General features: G+C 37.8%; 1 protein-coding gene across 1 annotated transcript in view; it reads right to left on the reverse strand.

Moving 5' to 3' along the window:
* Nucleotides 1-10,440, reverse strand: part of SLC12A8 (solute carrier family 12 member 8) — a 74,495-nt gene extending 64,055 nt beyond the window's left edge. Inside the window, exon 1 of the mRNA XM_051985472.1 lies at nt 10,335-10,440. The gene's annotated coding sequence lies outside the window, so the exon portion shown is untranslated. The remainder of the gene's footprint in view (nt 1-10,334) is intronic.
* Between the last annotated feature and the right edge of the window lie 2,012 nt (nt 10,441-12,452).

Below are 12,452 nucleotides of genomic sequence, written 5' to 3' on the forward strand. Positions count from 1 at the left end.
CCTGCGGGCCGTAGTTTGAGGACCCCTGCTCTAAAGTCTAAAGCCCACCACTGATCAGAGTCAGAAGATTCAGATCATTGTTATTCCCTGTCTGGTTGGAAAAGAGCCAACAATACAGATCACCTCTCCACAGACACACACAGATACAGACCTACCATACACACATACGTGCTACTTACAAGACTACTATCCTGGTGGAAATTCTGAATCAGAGCTTGGAGCCTAGATCATAATGCCTGACACCCACTCAGCTGTGGCCGTATTGTCCTTGACTGAATTTCTGGGCTAAGAGGAGAAGGGGAAAGACCTCCATCAGGTCTACATGGAGAAAACAAAGCATACCACCTGACAATCTCTAGACCAGGAGGCTGAGATGTGCTGCTCCATCAAGGACTCAGAAAATAGTGCCTGAATGAATAGGTGCACCTGTGATGTCCAGTTGCTCTAGCTTTCCTTTCTTTCCCAGACTGACACTCCATTTTACACTGATTCCCTTCTCAATCTCAAACCCTTGAGGAACCAATTTGACTTTATGTTACACTCATCCCTTTAAACTATTTCCAATCTCACCTTGCCACATCCCAACTCTGGGCGACTCCTACCACCTACCTCCTCTCCTATTCCCGTGCTACTGAGTGGAAGTGGAATTAGTCACAAATACATGCTGATTGGGTCCACCATAAATTTTTGTCATTTAATTTCAATTGGGCTCTCACTGCAATAAGGCATTCTCTTGTCTCCTTGATTTGATATCCCACACTCCACAGTGGCACAGGCAAACCTTCTGCTCTCCCCACCCATTCAGCTGAGGACTTTGCTTTGAGCTTCACTGGAAAAAAAAATTTAATTATTCACTGACAGAGAAGGCAACTAGTGGCTTAGTGGATAGGACACTGGGCTAGGAGTCAAGAAGATATGAGTTCAAATCCAGCCTCAGGCACTTACTGGGAGTATGACCCTCAGTTACTTAACTGTGTTTGGCTAGGAATCAGCTAGATGATTCAGTGACTAGAACACTGGGCCTGGAATGAGAAATACTGGAGTTCAAGTCTAGCCTCAGATACTTATTAGCTATGTGACTCTCATAAAGTCACTTACCCTATTTGTCTTAGCTGGAGCACAAGAAAATCTCATAGAAAGCTTTGCCATGCATTGACCCACACTTAACACCATATACCAAGATAAGGTCAAAATGGGTTCATGACATAGGCATAAAGAATGAGATTATATAGTCAACTATAGCTAAGATCCTAACTTTTGAGATAAGAATTCATTATTTGACAAAAACTGCTGGGATAACTGGAAATTAGTATGGCAGAAATTAGGCATGGACCCACACTTAACACCATATACCAAGATAAGATCAAAATGGGTCCATGACCTAGGCATAAAGAACGAGATTATAAATAAATTAGAGGAACATAGGATAGTTTATCTCTTAGACTTGTGGATGAGGAAGAAATTTGTGACCAAAGATGAACTAGAGACCATTACTGATCACAAAATAGAAAATTTTGATTATATCAAATTAAAAAGCCTTTGTATAAACAAAACTTATACAAACAAGATTAGAAGGGAAACAACAAACTGGGAAAACAAGTTCACTGTTAAAGGTTCTGATAAAGGCCTCATTTCCAAAATATATAGAGAATTGACTCTAATTTATAAGAAATCAAGCCATTTTCCAACTGATAAATGGTCAAAGGATATGAACAGACAATTTTCAGAGGATGAAATTGAAACTATTACCACTCATATGAAAGATTGTTCCAAATCATTATTGATCAGAGAAATGCAAATTAAGACAACTCTGAGATACCACTACACACCTGTCAGATTGGCTAAGATGACAGGAAAAAATAATGATGAATGTTGGAGGGGATGCGGGAAAACGGGGACACTGATACATTGTTGGTGGAGTTGTGAATGAATCCAACCATTCTGGAGAGCAGTTTGGAACCATGCTCAAAAAGTTATCAAATTGTGCAAACTTTTTGATCCAGCAGTGTTTCTATTGGGCTTATACCCCAAAGAGATACTAAAAAAGGGAAAGGGACCTGTATGTGCCAAAATGTTTGTGGCAGCCCTGTTTGTAGTGGCCAGAAACTGGAAACTGAATGGATGCCCATCAGTTGGAGAATGGCTGAATAGGTTATGGCATATGAATGTTATGGAATATTATTGTTCTGTAAGAAATGACTAACAGGATGATTTCAGAAAGGCCTGGAGAGACTTACATGAACTGATGCTGAGTGAAATGAGCAGAACCAGGAGATCATTATATACTTCAACAACAATACTATATGATGACCAATTCTGATGGAAATAGATTTCTTTGACAAGAGATCCAACTGATCAATGATGGATAGAAGCAGCTACACCCAAAAGAAGAACACTGGGAAATGAATATAAACTGTTTGCATTTTTGTTTTTCTTCCCAGGTTATTTATACCTTCTGAATCCAATTCTCCCTGTGCAACAAGAGAACTGTTCAGTTCTGCACACATATATTGTATCTAGGATATACTGTAACCTATTCAACATGTAAAGGACTGCTTGCCATCTGGGGGAGGGGGTGAAGGGAGGGAGGGGAAAAGTCAGAACAGAAGTGAGTGCAAGGGATAATGTTGTAAAAAATTACCCTGACATAGACTCTGTCAATAAAAAGTTATTAAAAAAAAGAAAGAAAGAAAGAAAGAAAGAAAGAAAGAAAGAAAGAAAGAAAGAAAGAAAGAAAGAAAGAAAGAAAGAAAGAAAAAGAAAGAAAGAAAGAAAGAAAGAAAGTAAGAAAGTTTTGTCATGCTGTGTTCCACAGAGTAGGACACGACTAACAAACAAATTTGCGGACAAAGTTCTTCATCTTATATCCCTCAGACATGATCCTTCATAGCAGTTTTCTGGTGGAGAGATGGCCTTTCTCCTTGCTAAGGCCAACCTCTGCATTTGCACCCTTGATCCCACGCCCTCCAATATTTCCCAGGAGATTGTCCACTATTAACCACACCCACATCCACACACACACACACACACACACACACACACACACACACAACTCTTCACTTCCCCCAGTTATTTGCTTTTTCCAGTTGCCTTCCAACAAGTCCATGTCTCCCTCACTGAAAAAAACAAACAAAATAAAACCCACACTTGATCTTATCATCTCCTCTAGTCCCTTCTAATCTAAACTTCTTGAAAAAGTTGTCTATATTTAATGCTCTCCCCTTGTTTTCTTTTACATTTTCTGAATCTGTGCAATGTTAAATTAGTCTGGAAAAATAGGTTAGAGGCAAGTGTGAATATGCCAAATAGATAAGCTCATTTGTTATCCTGGAGACAATAGGAAGCCACTAGAGATCCTAGAAGAGAGGAATAACCCTGTTTTAGGAATATCATCCACTTGGCAGTCCTGTGGAGGACAGATTGGAGAAAGGAGAGACTGAATAGTAGGAGATAATCCAGGAGAGAAGTGATAGGCATCTAAATCAGAAAGTGGTCTGTGAATAAAGAGAAGAGAGTGGGTGAAATAATAGAAATGACAAGACCTGAAAATATCATTTTTTAATTGTCTTATAGCACCTCACACAGTAATACTAGCCTATTTCTGTCAAAGGAATGATGATAATAGAGGGAGAACTCTAAGGAACTTTGCCGTTCCCTAATCTAAACCCCTGGAAAGTGAGGTGACACAGTGCCAGGAGTCAGGAAGATCTGAATTCAAATCCACCCCCAGACACATACTTGCTGCATCATTTAATCCTGTTTGCCTCAGTTTCCTGAACTGTAAAATGAAATAGAAAAGGAAATGGCAAACCACTGCAGCATCTTTGCTGAGAAAACCCCAAATGGGATCACAGAGTTGAAATGACCAAACCGCAAAAGTCCAACCCTGTTGTTTTACAGATAAGGGTACTAGGGAGAGGTGATGGCTTACTCATCAGTGTGTAACCTTATTACAATCTTGCCTATTCTAATCTTGGTCAGTTCTGTCTGACCCCCAGATTCCTCCTTCTTCCTCAAAGATTTAACTCAGACAGATAGACCTACATCCGAGGAACAGGAAACATGAGGGCACGTAGAAAGAGAACTGAATTTAAAAGTAAGACATGGGTGTGCTGGAGTTAATTCAAATTAGCTCAGGAGAGCCAAAGGTTAATTTTGAGCATTTACACCTCAAAAATTGGCAGCAGCTACAAATTAGGGCTTGGTTTATTATTTTGTTGATTGTCTAGACTTAAAAAAGTGATAGGGAAAAGTGCAGTTAATTTTTTTGGGGGGGAGGGTCATTTGTTAAACATTTACCAGTATACCTCTGACCTACGTTCAAATCTTCCCTCTGATGTTTATTAACTGTGTAAGCTTGGGGAAGTGACAACTTCCCTGGCCTCTAGTTTCTTCACCTTTAGACAAGAATGACTTCTGGGGACCCCTTCAGGTCTAAATTTATGATCCTTTGAATCTATTCTCCATAGGCTACGCACAGATAGCCAGATAATAATGGGAAGAAGTAGAATTTGAATCTAGATCCTTTGACCCCAAATCCAGTCTTTCCACTCTATCACACAAATGCCACAAAAGTTATTATCAGTGCAAGCAAATACCTTTAAAAGGATATTCTGGATGACTATTTGATGGGAATTTTATTTCCCATGAACTGATTTATACCCGTTGGCATCCCCAATCTTCCACTATTTAAAGTTATTACCAAGAATAAAAATATTTGGGCTTGCTGAAAACTAGATATAAAACAACAGAATATAGCAAATTCTCAGTAATCTGAGAGCAGAAGCCAGGGGGTTAATATAAATTTACAGATATCTTGAAAACCTTTTTGTAATCAACTTTTAGTCTATAATCCAATTAACCCTTTCCCTAGCACTATTTCCCAAAAATAAAAATGACTGGTTCAAGTTTTTCCTGCTTTCTTTGCCCCTACGTTGTCAGGGTAGTCTAGGGTTATGAGGAAGGCTAATGGCTTAGCCACAAGAGAAGCAAGAGGTAAAAGAAGGAATTTTAGAGTATAAATAATCCATACTCTGGTTCATTAGCACTTGGGTAGTCAAGAGTGAAATGTGCTTTGTGAAATTTGTGCCCCGTGGTTATCTGAGGTCAGTAGGCTGATTAAGGAAGCCATTGCTACTTGCTTCCCAGGTGGGTATTTTCCACAATTCCACTGGAGAACACTCAGAAACAGATGTTCTGCTCCCAACATATGCAGGCATCCTTGACTGCTCCACCTAAGCTTCCACCTCTTTCCCTAAAGATGAACACAGACTGACAGAACCCTGGGAAGCAGTGTGGTACAATGGAAAGAGCTCTGAGGCCTTAGAGCTAAATTAAGGATTTAGTGCCTGTGTGACTTCAGCCAGTGAGGTGGTAAAGTGGAGAGACCACCAGCTCTAGAGCCAGGAAGGCTCATCTCCCTGAGTTCAAATCCAACCTCAAATACTCCCTAGCTGTGTGATCCTGAGCAAATAACTTCACTCTGTTTGCCTCGGTTTTTGGATATATATAATGAGCTGGAGAAGGAAACGGCAAACCATGGGGTTATGAAGAGGTAGACATGACTCAATAACTAACAATAAGCTGTGTTTCACCTTGAGCAATTAATTTATAATTCCTGGGTGTGCTTCCTCATTTGCAAAACGAGTTGAGATTGGAATAGAAGGCCCATGAAATTTTTTCTCCCTCTAGATTTATGACCCTATGAATCTGTTCTCTAGATGGACCACCTGCTTTATGATTGTTCCAAGGACTACAGAAAAACAAGAAGATACAAAAACTCACATGTGGGAAAGTGGGAAAGAGCTCAGATTACTGTAAATAGGGGAAATCCCTCAGTGTCCAGACAAAGAAAATCCAGTATAGTGGTACTGAATGCAAAGCCCTTCCACTGCAAAACCCAAAAGGCCTTAACCAACAAAACAGTTTTGGAGAGGGTCCCGAAGGGTACACAATTCCAAAAGACTCATAGTGAAAAATATCACCCATATCCAGAGAAAACTGATAGAGTCTAAATGCAGATTGATGCACATTGTTTTAACTTTCTTTCCTTTTTTTTTTTTTTTCCTTTTGGTCTATTTCTTCTTTTGTGCCATGATTAATAGGGAAATATCACTGCACATCATTGCACAGATACAATCTATATGGAATTACTTATTTTAGGGAGGGGAGAGAAGAGGAAGGAAGGGAGAAAATTTATAACTCAAAATTTTATTCAAAATGAATATTAAAATGTCTTTACAATAATTGGAAAAAATAAAATACTTTTTAAAAAAGCTTGGAAGATAACATGTGTACACATGACAGGGGGGAGAAGGAAGCACTAGTAGTCGAAGGAGAACAGTAAAGGCTTCTGGAAGAAGACTGTATTTGAGATGAGTCTCTAAGAGCAGGGGTTCTAAATGTTTTTGGTATGTCTTGGATTTTCAGAATCATGCTTTCAAATGCACAAAAGAAAATTCATAAGATAGTAAAGGAAACCAGTAATACTGAAATAAAGATATATTTTTTTCCCATGCAAGTTCAAGGACCCTGTGAAATCTATGAGGACTCAGATTAAGAATCTCTAGTCTAAAAGGAAACTAGGTCTTGGAGGAGGAGGTTGAGGAGAAAGTTCAAGGGAAGTATTGTCTCTTCTTATTCTGCCTTTCTCTTCCTTGATATTGCCAATATTACTTGGTGCTTGATTATCCTGTGGACAAGGCTTTCCATGTAGAGGGAAACTCTCTTTTGCCCCTATGAAGACTTAAAAGCCTGGAGCTATCTCCCTAGCCACTGTAGGATCAAGAAGAAGGGAAAGTCTAGGAGGGAAAATAAGACTATTTTCAGAGTGTTAATTATTGTTCCCCACAGGGCTCTCCTTGACTCAAGGCTAGTACAAAGAGGAAAACAAACATTTCTAGGAAGCCTACAAGAATTGGCAAGCTGCAGAGCCAAAGACAATGGGATTTCTGAATTAGAGCTTGCCTTGTGGTTTGGGAGGGGGCATTCCAGTCCCCAGGTAAGAATGCTGTTTCATCCAAAAAGAAGAATGGAATGTTAGAGCTGGAATCCCCACTCCCCCACTTTACAAATGAGGAAACTGAGGTACAGGGACTTTAAAAGACCTGCCCCAAATCGCATAGTTAATATATTGAAGACTTAGTTGCCTGACATTACAAAGAAATATTTCTTTCCATTATATCAGCAACAAAACAGCCATATAAAATTACAGTTGGATTAACTTGTTCTGAGATCAGAAGAACATTTAAGGATTTGCTGCCCCTCAGATCATCAGTGAATAAGTAATGTCTTCAATGGAGTAATAATCACTTGACAACATATAAATATAGAAGGTGCTTAATAATGTTTGATCATTTGTTGAATGATAATCATAGCTAATATTTATGTAGAACTTTAAGATTTATAAAGTGGTTGATACATTATTTCATTTGACATATAACAGCTATATAAGATGGGTGCTATTATTATCTCCATTTTTCAGATGAGGAAACTCAGGTACAGAGATATTAAGTGACTCATCTAGAGTCACACAACTAGCAAATGTCTGATATATATATATATATATATATATATATATATATATACACATATATATATACTTATATGTATATATATTTACTTATATATGTGCATATATATTTACTTATATGTATATATTTACTTATATGTATATATATTTACTTATATATATGTTATATATACATATAAATTTTATATATATATATATATATATATATATATATATATATAATATATATATATATATGTGTGTATATATATATATATATATATATATATATATATAATGGCCTAGTGAATGGATTGTGACTGTTAACAGGGGATACAGATGCTGCCCCTGACACTTACTATTTGAGCATCCATGGACATGTCCTTTTATCTCTCTCTCTGAACATTAAGCAGCTCTAAAAATCATAAGTAATTGCCTGATTAAAATCTGTTGAAAGGGGGATGGTAGTTCCCATGCCCACGAAAATCATAGATCCACGATATATGGATCTATATAAATGTACATAAGTCATGTACATTTAAATGTAAATAAATCCTAAAGGAATGGGATGATAAAAGATTGTGCTGAGTCTTGGGAATCAGGCATCTCCACTTAGATTTGCCTCCCCTTCCACTATTGTTGTTGTTCTTTGTTCTTGAAAAGGAGCAAAATGACATCACTATGTTAGAATTGAGTTCCGTATGTCTGACTGTGGCTGATCAGACCAGTATGAGCTCAGGATGTTCTGCCATAGGTCGGACACAAATAGTCCCTGTGAACCTTCGTGCATTCGAATTCCTTCTGAGCTAATTCAATTCTGCTTTGTTCTATGTATCTATTAAATATCACAGATAGTACAAAGTGGTAGAGAAGAATAGCAGAAGAGACACAGGGAACAACAGCCACAAGAAGAAGCATTTATTAAGCACCTGTTGTGTGCCAGGAACTATTCTACTTTTACAGGTCAGGGAAATAATTATCATATGAATATTAGATATTATATGTATATATTATGTTACACATATATTGTATATGCATATTATACATATTACATATGAATATATATTAATTATTCACATATAGATCTAAGGCAGGACCAGGCTCTAGAGCTCAGATCCCTGTGAACATTTTGGGTAGCTTCTCTAACTTTGAGCATCTCCTATTTTTTCTGGGCTAATTCAATTCTTTGTCCATAGAGCACAGCACCTTCTCTGATGAGGGCCTGCCATGCTGGGCGGTCCCATGCCAGTGTGTCCCCTGTCATACAATCGATTCTAATTTTCTTAAGAGGGACCTGAGAGTGTCCTTGTGTTGCTTTTTCTAATCACCCTGTGAACACTTGCCTTGTGTTAATTCTCCATAAAATAGTCTTTTTGGCAAGCATGCATTTGACATTAGAATAATGTGGACAGCCCAATAGAAAGCACAACTCTATAACCCCTTCCATACACTCCTTATGAAAGCAGACGTGTGAACACAAATTTCTGGAAAAAGCCTCCACAAAAGTCCTTGTCTAGTGTCTTGTCATGGCATGAAGGCGATCCTTGGCTCTCAGAGGCTGTATCCCGTAGAACAAATTCATCAGACATTGATTAATCACCTAATATGTGCCAGGCAGTGTGCTAAGCTCTGGGACACCAAAAGAGGCAGTGCCTGCCTTCAGGGAGCTTTCAGGCTCTAATGGAACTATCATGACGTTATCTAATAATAGATTTAGAGCTACAGGGGACCTCAGATGCCCCCAGACCTAGTCCTCTCATTTACAAATGAGGAAACTGAGGTCCACAAATGTTAACTGATTTGTCCAGTCATATAGCTACTAAGGGTTTGAGGTAAGATTTAAACACAGTAATAATTATTATAATTTGAAATACTACATATATAATATTATTATCATGTTATATAATAGATATAATCATTATAGCATGTAATGTAGCATAATTATTATTTATATAGCACTTTAAGATTTACAAAGTATTTTACATTTATTAATTTACATTTTAACTTCACAACAACTCTGGGTATTATACTATGTTATAACTTGTGCTATAATTTTTCTCACTTTATAAATATGGAGACCGAGGCTGAAAGGTGACTTGTGGAGGGTGATACAACAAGCAAATGTCAGAAATGAATTTGAACTCAGATCTTCCTGACTTCAAACTCTATTCCCTGTGGCATGTAGAAGAACTATTTACTAGACCACACTTTTCAAGCTAAAAAGACTTTGATAATGAACCTAGGAATGTACATGTCAGTCACCCAAAGCCCAACCATCCAGAACATATAGATATACACAGACATCCATATCTATAATGTACACATGGATATATGTACATACACATATATAAATACATATATGGTTGATTGGTTATTATACTTTTTTTGTGTTGAGGACCCCATTGGTGGTCGGTGGAGCCTTTGGACCTCTTCTCAGAAATATATTTTTCATTGCAAAAAAAGATATATAAGCCTACAAAGGAAACCAATTATATATGTCATTCTTCCCTGTCCAAATCTATAAACCCTCCCCCTCCCCAATCCCTTCTTCCCCATTGAGAACCACAACTCTCTAATTCCAAAGCTGGAGGTTTGGCCACTAGATGATGTCCTTTTGGGTCCATGAGACTTCATGAAGACTAACTGTCCACTATGATGTGGCAGGAAAGGGGAGAGGCATTCTCTCAGTGAAGGAGATCCCCACACCAATGAAATCAGGGAGATTTTGCAGTTTTGAAAGGGGAAAAAGTCTCCTAACACAGGGAGCTCTTCATCCATCACTTCCTGCAGGAAAGAGAAAGAAAAAACCCACTCATAACTGTACCTGTGGCTGCAGGAAAGAAAACCCCAAATACAGTGAAGAAGGACTCCCCAGGACTGTAGTCTGGCAGTGTGTTGTTCTGTAGCACTTCTGGGGTGTACCCCACAAAACCATGATCTGAAACAGGGAAAGGGAAAGAGGAAGCAGGTCAAATGGTTGTTTCTAGCTTAAGTGAAAATATCTTTTATCGTTTGACCTGCTCATGCTTTAGTTTACTAATCTATCAAATGAGGGGTTGGGCTATATCATTTCTAAAGACCTCCCTAAACCTGTTACCCCATAATCCTATAAACAGATCCATCAAGCAAAATAATAATAGCTAATATTAGCCAGCATTTCCATAGCTCTTTATGAAAGGCATCACAAATATTATTTCATTTTTAGTCTTACAATTTTTTAAAGTAGGTTCTATTATTATCCCTGTTTTACAGATGAGGAAACTGAGGCAAATAAGGTTAAGTGACTTAATAAGTTACACAACTATTAAGTTTCTAAGGCTGGATTTTAACTCAAGTTTTCCTGACTCTAGGCATGGTGATCTATCTATTATGCTACCTAGTTGCCCTAATTAATCCTTAAATGCTATTAATTATATATTAATCCAAATCTGATCCTATTTACAGAATGAACTAGACTAATGGGAATTTTTATTTCGTTTGTCACTGAAGAAGTTTTACATAAAATTTACTGATATTATTTGATTCTATATTACTTAGATTTCTCTTAATCCTCTCTTAATTCTCTTTTCCTCAACTTGAGAAGCCTTCTATATATCAAAGTTTTTAAAGAAAGAAAAGAAAAATCATCAAAATTAATCAATACAACAAAAGACTGAAAATATCTGCATTATTCCATATCCCTGGACATCTCTGCCTCATCAGAAGAATGGGGGAAGAATATATATTCATTATTCCTCTTTGGAATCACATTTTCTATTTATAATTCTGCAGTGTTCACTTTCCCTTTCTGTGTGTGTGGTTATTATACTTTCTACTTATTGTATTATAGTAATTGAGTATAAGATTTTCTTGGCTCCTCTTAATTTACTCTGCATCAGTTCATTTAAGCCATGTCTGACTGCACAGCAATACTCCATTACTTTCATGTACCACAATTGGGAGCCGCAGATCCAAGAAGGAAGAAGTTAGCCCAGCTCCTCCAATCTAACCATTCTACAATTAGAAAATGTACCAAACCAAGTATAGGTTAGGAACTCCAAGAAAAAAAAAGATCATAGTAGTCATTTTCTAGCTCAGGTTGGCAAAGGAAGACAGAAAGATTTGTGGATACCTGGGGTGAGTGTGAGCATCACGGTGAATGCTGCTCTTGGCCAGAAGCATGACTTATGTAACTTTCTAATGCCAAGGGACTCAAGGAAGAGTGAGGCAATCCCCAAGGGTAAGAAGAGCTTTCATTCCCACAACAAGGCACAAAATTGTAGGGTGCATGAACAAACGCCAACTGGCATGTTGTCACTCACAACCCACAGATCCAGCGTATAATGGGATGTAGACTTACACCCAAGGGTATTCAGGGGTAAGGAGCAGCAATGAGTCTCGGGCTGTGTATTGAACAAAAATCTGCGATCTTTGTCATTCTGCCAGTTTGCTGGGTATGAAATAGGACCTCAAGGTTGCTTTGATTTACATTTCCCTCTGATGATTTGGAGCATTTTCCAAAAGGTTTAAGAGTTTATAATTCTTTTAAGTACTGCTCTTATCTATTGGAAAATGAGGAGCTGCCTATCAATTGGGGAATGGCTAAATAAGTTGTGATATATGAAGGTTGGGAATGGCTTTTGACTTGTGTGTGTATGTGTGAGATATATATATAATATAGATATATATTTATATGTATGTGTCTATATTTGATGCCAAACTCTTATCTGAAAAATCTGATGAAAAATTTTCTCCCCATTTGAGGCAATCAGGATTAAGTGATTGCCAGAGTCACACAACTAATAAGAGAGGGGTCTTCGTTCTAGCCTCCAACACAGTCTTAAGTCTACAATGGAGTAACCAGAGTAGGAATACAAGCTCAAAAGGGAACCTATAGTTTTGTCACTGAACTTTCAGAGCATCCTAGCCAGCTGATAGTGGTTGATTCTACTAGTAGTCTACT

Source organism: Antechinus flavipes, chromosome 3, assembly GCF_016432865.1.
Source record: "Antechinus flavipes isolate AdamAnt ecotype Samford, QLD, Australia chromosome 3, AdamAnt_v2, whole genome shotgun sequence".
NCBI lineage: Eukaryota > Metazoa > Chordata > Mammalia > Dasyuromorphia > Dasyuridae > Antechinus > Antechinus flavipes.